A 5,733-nucleotide genomic window follows, 5' to 3' on the forward strand; every position below is an offset into this window, starting at 1 on the left:
TTATGGTTAAGGGACATGTATTTTGTCCCTTAAGTATAATATGGAGGCGTAATATCGTATTTCGGAGGCACATAGTGAATCTCCACAATTACCGGCATAATAATAAATATAGTCCTTCTGACCAAATTTCAGCTTTCTACATTGAAAAATTATGACTTTATTATACTAAAAGTATGTTAAAAATTGCAATATTTTGAAGCCTACCTTCTCAGTACCTATCATGCAATTTGATTTCATCTTTTTATGACATGTTCTGTGGTCTTGTCCCTACAATATGCTTGGAGGAATTAATTCTAAATTGATTAGCTGTTTTTTGACAAGCACTAATTCTCTCTGACATAATTTTTAACTTTCTGAAATTGAAAATTGAGTTTCAGGAAATATTTTGCAAGCTTACAATAAAGATAGTACAAAGTCCTCCAACCATTATTTAGTTTATGATGTTATGTGCCCAAAATAAAAAAAAATCGGTAAAAACTGGTCATTATTAACCGAGAAGATAGCATTCAAAATACAGTTTTTCTTTAAAAAATCACTTTTGAGAAAATGCTTCCTAAAGATTAGGCATAGGTATGCACGAACCAGGTAGAACCATGACAAAATTTTGAAGAGTAAGCAATGAGGATCAAATTAAGACTAGAACCACTGCAATTAGTCAATAAATAGTGAATGCATGGGCTAGCCTATCAAGCTAATGGCTTTTTTTTTTTTTTTTTTTTTTTTGTCATGAGCACATAATTAGACTCATTATTGCTCATTGGGGTTATTTTGTGAACAATTTGATGTGCCAAGTTAAATATGAATATTTTTTTGGCTATTTGATGAATATGAAATAATAAGTTAAGCCTTTTCTGGTTTTATAAAACCATGTTTCTTGTATCTTCCAAATTCCCCTTCACTCATCACTGGGAGTCTCAGTGCTGCACATATCCTCTCCATGGCCCTATATCCTACACCCTCACACATAAGGCTATACACAAGGTTGACACTAGTCATTGAGTTTTTTTTTTATCGTTAGTTTTAACATTTTTGGCCATGGTGACTCGTGAATCACATGTTGTACACTTGGTAGTGATGGAGATGTTCATTTCGGTGCTGTCCACTGTTACACTCATTGTATTATAACAATGCTTGCAGCACACGTTTTCCAAAACTTTTACTATGTACATCCTGTCAACTAGAGTGTAATTTGTGTCTTCACACTGTTCACTCGCTGTCACCAAACAAACGTTTGCGTTTCATTGCACTAGACACATGTGGTGAAGCAACAGGTGTGGAAGGGGATGGAGTAGTCATAGGAGGTGGTGGGTGAGCTGCAAGTGGCGGAGAGGTGGCGGGCGAGGGAGGTGGCTGGTCAGCTACAGGCAGGGAAATTTGTCTTTTTCCACCTTGCAGCCGAAAGCTTGCTCTTTTCTGGCTTCTCCATGTATTTCCTGCTCTTCTTAGGCACCTTAGGCATCTTGAATATGCCTAATGTCCACTAGAAGAAGGAAAAACTTTTGAAAGTGATGGCACCACGACGACCAGCTGTGTGTATGTTTACAATAACACGTCACGTGGTCGGGCCAGGCTGGCTTGCCTTGAAGAGCACCTCGGAGCGAGGCTAGAGGCTTGAGTTTCCAATGAGAACATAAATATCCCAATATTTCTAAATAAATAGCAAAATAATAGCGAAAAATAGATATAAGAGGATTTAAAGTCCACTTGTGTGGCTCGCACATGATGTAAATAAATGCCCAGCGGCGTGATATTTAAGTTTTAAATGGCCCATACAGTAAGTAAATTTTGCGCTACGATGCTCAAACTTGGTGAAATGAGAGTCCAAGGGTGTTAGTGTATCCCAGAATTTTTTCACCATCTTCGATATTTTTAGTATTTTTTTACATTTTTTCCTGTCGTGCGTCCTTAACCTATCTTTACATCGGTAGGTAAGGTGTTAGCATTGATTAGAATCAAGAGACATTAAAGGTTTTTACTGCAGTGGCAGTATAGTAACCAATGAGGTTGAAGGTGTTACTGTGCAAGGCTAAGACATCATGTTGTTGGGAATGAGCAGCACTTCGTGGACTACCACAGACACATCTGTGGTAGGCAAGCCCTACCCTGCCTTCACAAGGTGACCTCGTTAGTACACCACATATGATTTTAGTATTGCTTTATGTTTTTTTTTTCTTTTTTTTTGTGGTGGAGCTGAAGTACCTTTGGTACTTTATTTTTATGGGATTTTTTTATCTACTTTTTTTATCTTTTTCTTTTTTATCCTTTTATCTTTTTGGTAATTGTGGAGAATCACTCTGCGCCTCCAAAATATGATATTACGCCTCCATATTATGGTTAAGAGGCTAAATTAAATACATGTCCCTTAACCATAATATGAAGGCACAAGTACTTAAAGTAAAAAAAAGGCCGAATTAATCCCCTTCCCCCAACGATCTTGGGGTACCTGCGGGAAGCCGGGGTTTTTGGGTGGGGGAGCATATTTAAACTACTCTAACCGAACTTTACAACCTGCTAACGGGGGGCTTCGCCCTCAACCCCCCTACTAACCATGGGGGGCTGTTCCTCCCCTGGACTCCTCCTTTAACCCCTTCACTCCGACGATGCTGACGTCAGCGTCAGACGGCGTCACCGTTAGTCCTCTTCTAAGCCTCTTAACCCTTTCCTTGCGTGCGGTGCGGACGCGACTATCCCCTCAGGCGCAGTCGGGCAGCCCAATGAGGGGTCTCTTTTAACCTCTGTATCTCAAAAACTATTCATAACAGCTGAAAACCAAAAACACCATTGGAACGAGGAGGTCCAGATCTATAGGAGTCGGGTATGCCTCTCTTGCGAACGTACATACACGTTCAGGGAGTGTTGAATGTCAACACTTACGTCGGTGCGTGCGGGATGATCAGCCATATTGAGGGAACTGCGGACATCTCTCCAGATTCTGGCAGGGAGTATTGCCAACTGCAATATTTACAACTATTTGGTCAAAGAATCAGTCAGGTGATAGGTGAAGCTATGCAAAAATGCTGCTATATTGGGCAAGAACATCCACCAGTTACTCGTCCGTACATTCGCCGCGCTGGGCTGACATGATTTTCCACCAAATTTAGTGAAGAACCCACTCAATTGGCAATCCTGTGTTGTGAGAATTAGTGTTGGAACACTCTCATACGCAGGAGATTTGAGTGCGGGTGGAGCTTGCAGTGAGTGTTTAGCACCACCAGCAAATACGCCTAACGCTCGCTGCGAGCGTTTAGAAATGAAAGTGTTAATCCTCTTCCATTTCCTCTTAATCCTCTTCTAAATCTCTTAAGAGGAAATGGAAGAGAATTAAGAGGAATTTAGAGGAGGATTGAGAGGTTTAGAAGAGGATTAATCCTTTTCCATTTCCTCTTGACCCTTTCCATACTGTGACGCCAACGTCTGCATCACAGATGGGAAGGGTTAAAATGATAATTACCTTTACTGGATGGAATATATTGTTGCAGCGTGGAGAAGGAAGTGGTGGAACCGTTCGCCAACATCCGGGAACGTCCGCTTTGTTCTCAAAATGCCTCCCCAACTCCATTAAGCTCCAATCACATCCAGCACAGCTGGCCACCATTTCTCCACTAATACCAGGCGAGCTGGGTAGGGGCAAGCCAAAAAAACACCTGACCACGACCCCTATATATAAGCGTCACACATATAAAACCAACATAAAAGCTTCTCAAACCAACTACTTGAACTCCGGAATCTCTTATATATAATACTCGATTTTGCTTTAACACTCGATCCCCTAGTAAGAGAGATTTTACTTGCCTTTATTGAGTGCAAGTGCACTGTCGCCACTGGCAGCCATCAAAATGGCGCTGCCCTACCATGGGTCGCCATCGGTGGTTTTATTTACAAAATATACATTTTCGCTGTAAGTAGAGCACAGAAACGCTTCATTTCAGGTAGACAGCATCATTGCAATAGCTGCTTTTACCCCACAATTTCAATTCCCGTGATCCGCGAATCCACGATCGACGGGACTATAATCAAATACGGAAAATAGGGTTTTGTTCTACCATCTTGATCGAATAAAAAAATGGATTTCTAAGGCATTTCTAAGCATTGTTAGATAGTTTTACACGTCTGAAGATGTTGAGGAACACTTGCAGGCTATGATAAACTAAAAAAAGGCTGTATAAACTCCACTGTAGAGCACTGTCGCCTTCACTCACACATGGTAAACAAACTGTCTTCTCTTCTTCTTGTAACCTGTCACTTTTTTTATTTTTTTTTTTTTTTTTTACGTCGTGGCCTATAGCGCCGGTAGGCTTTTTCCTGGTGGGGCCTGATGGTCGGCCCAAGGCTTCTTCCCGGTGGGTCCTCGTGGTCGGCCCAGCCCGTTTTGGCGCAGGCGAGTTTTTATATTGGCGCCATCTTGCATTGGCTCATGCTGCCCTCCCGGAGCTCATCTTTAATCCTAGAATCTAGAGTCCGGATTGATAGGTGGTCTTCTGGACAGCATGTGGGTAGTTTTATGCCACTCAGTGGCGGCTGAAAAATCCCAGCTTGGTGGCACCGGGCGGGGATTGAACTCGCGTCCTCCTGAACGCGGTGGTGTTACTCTGTCGATTCAGACACCGCCTCCCCAAATTGCTTTTAGGTTGTTCACTTCCTGCCTGAAGAAGACGTGGAGGAATGCTTGGAGGCCATGATAAACTAAAAAAGGCTGTATAAACTCCACTGTAAAGCACTGCTGCCTTCATGCGCATGTGGTTAACACACTGTCTTCTTCTTATTCTTGTAACCTGTTCTGCTTTGTACCGCTTTTAGGTTGTTCACTTCTTTCTTCTATCACTTCCTGTTTGGTAAGTTTCAACAATTATTCAGTCCCACAATAAACACAGCCACACACACACGGGCCCCAACGAAAGCACCGCCCGGGTGGCCCCGATGCTGGGGTCACGCCGCCGACACCCATCATTACCACCACCATCATCAGCCACCCGTCAGCTGCTCAAGCCCGGCGTGCGGCTGGGGCCACTCGCACACATGCGCCAGGCCGCCCGGATAAAAAAAAAAAAAAAAAAAAAAAAAAAAAAATTGTTCCGAGCTAGAAGGGAGGCTGGGTAGATTTGTCCGATATGACACTGGCTTTAGAAATGTCAAAACTGTATTTTCAAGCAATGGACTTTTTCAAGCAACGGACCACCCTTCCCCCCTTTTAATTCGTTAAATTGAGGGCCGAGTGTACGTATGTATGTATATATATATATATATATATATATATATATATATATATATATATATATATATATATATATATATATATATATATATATATATATATATTTACGTTGTTGCCTATTAGCGGTAGGCATCTTCCTGGTGGGGCCTGATGGTCGGCCCAAGGCTTCTTCCAGGTGGGGCCTGATGGTCGGCCCAGCCCGTTCTGGTGCAGGCGAGTGTTTATAGTGGCGCCATCTTGCACTGGCTCATGCTGCCCCATGGAACTCGTACTTGATTCGCAGGACGCCTTCCTCTAGAGTCCGGGTTGATGGGTGGTCTTCAGGACAGCATGTGGGTAGTTTTAAGCCACTCGCTGATATATATATATATATATATATATATATATATATATATATATATATATATATATATATATATATATATATATATATATATATATATATATATATATATATATATATATATATATATATATATATATATATATATATATATATATCAGCCCCAACCCTCACACAA

The sequence above is a fragment of the Eriocheir sinensis genome, chromosome 2, assembly GCF_024679095.1.
Source record: "Eriocheir sinensis breed Jianghai 21 chromosome 2, ASM2467909v1, whole genome shotgun sequence".
In the NCBI taxonomy this organism is placed as follows: domain Eukaryota; kingdom Metazoa; phylum Arthropoda; class Malacostraca; order Decapoda; family Varunidae; genus Eriocheir; species Eriocheir sinensis.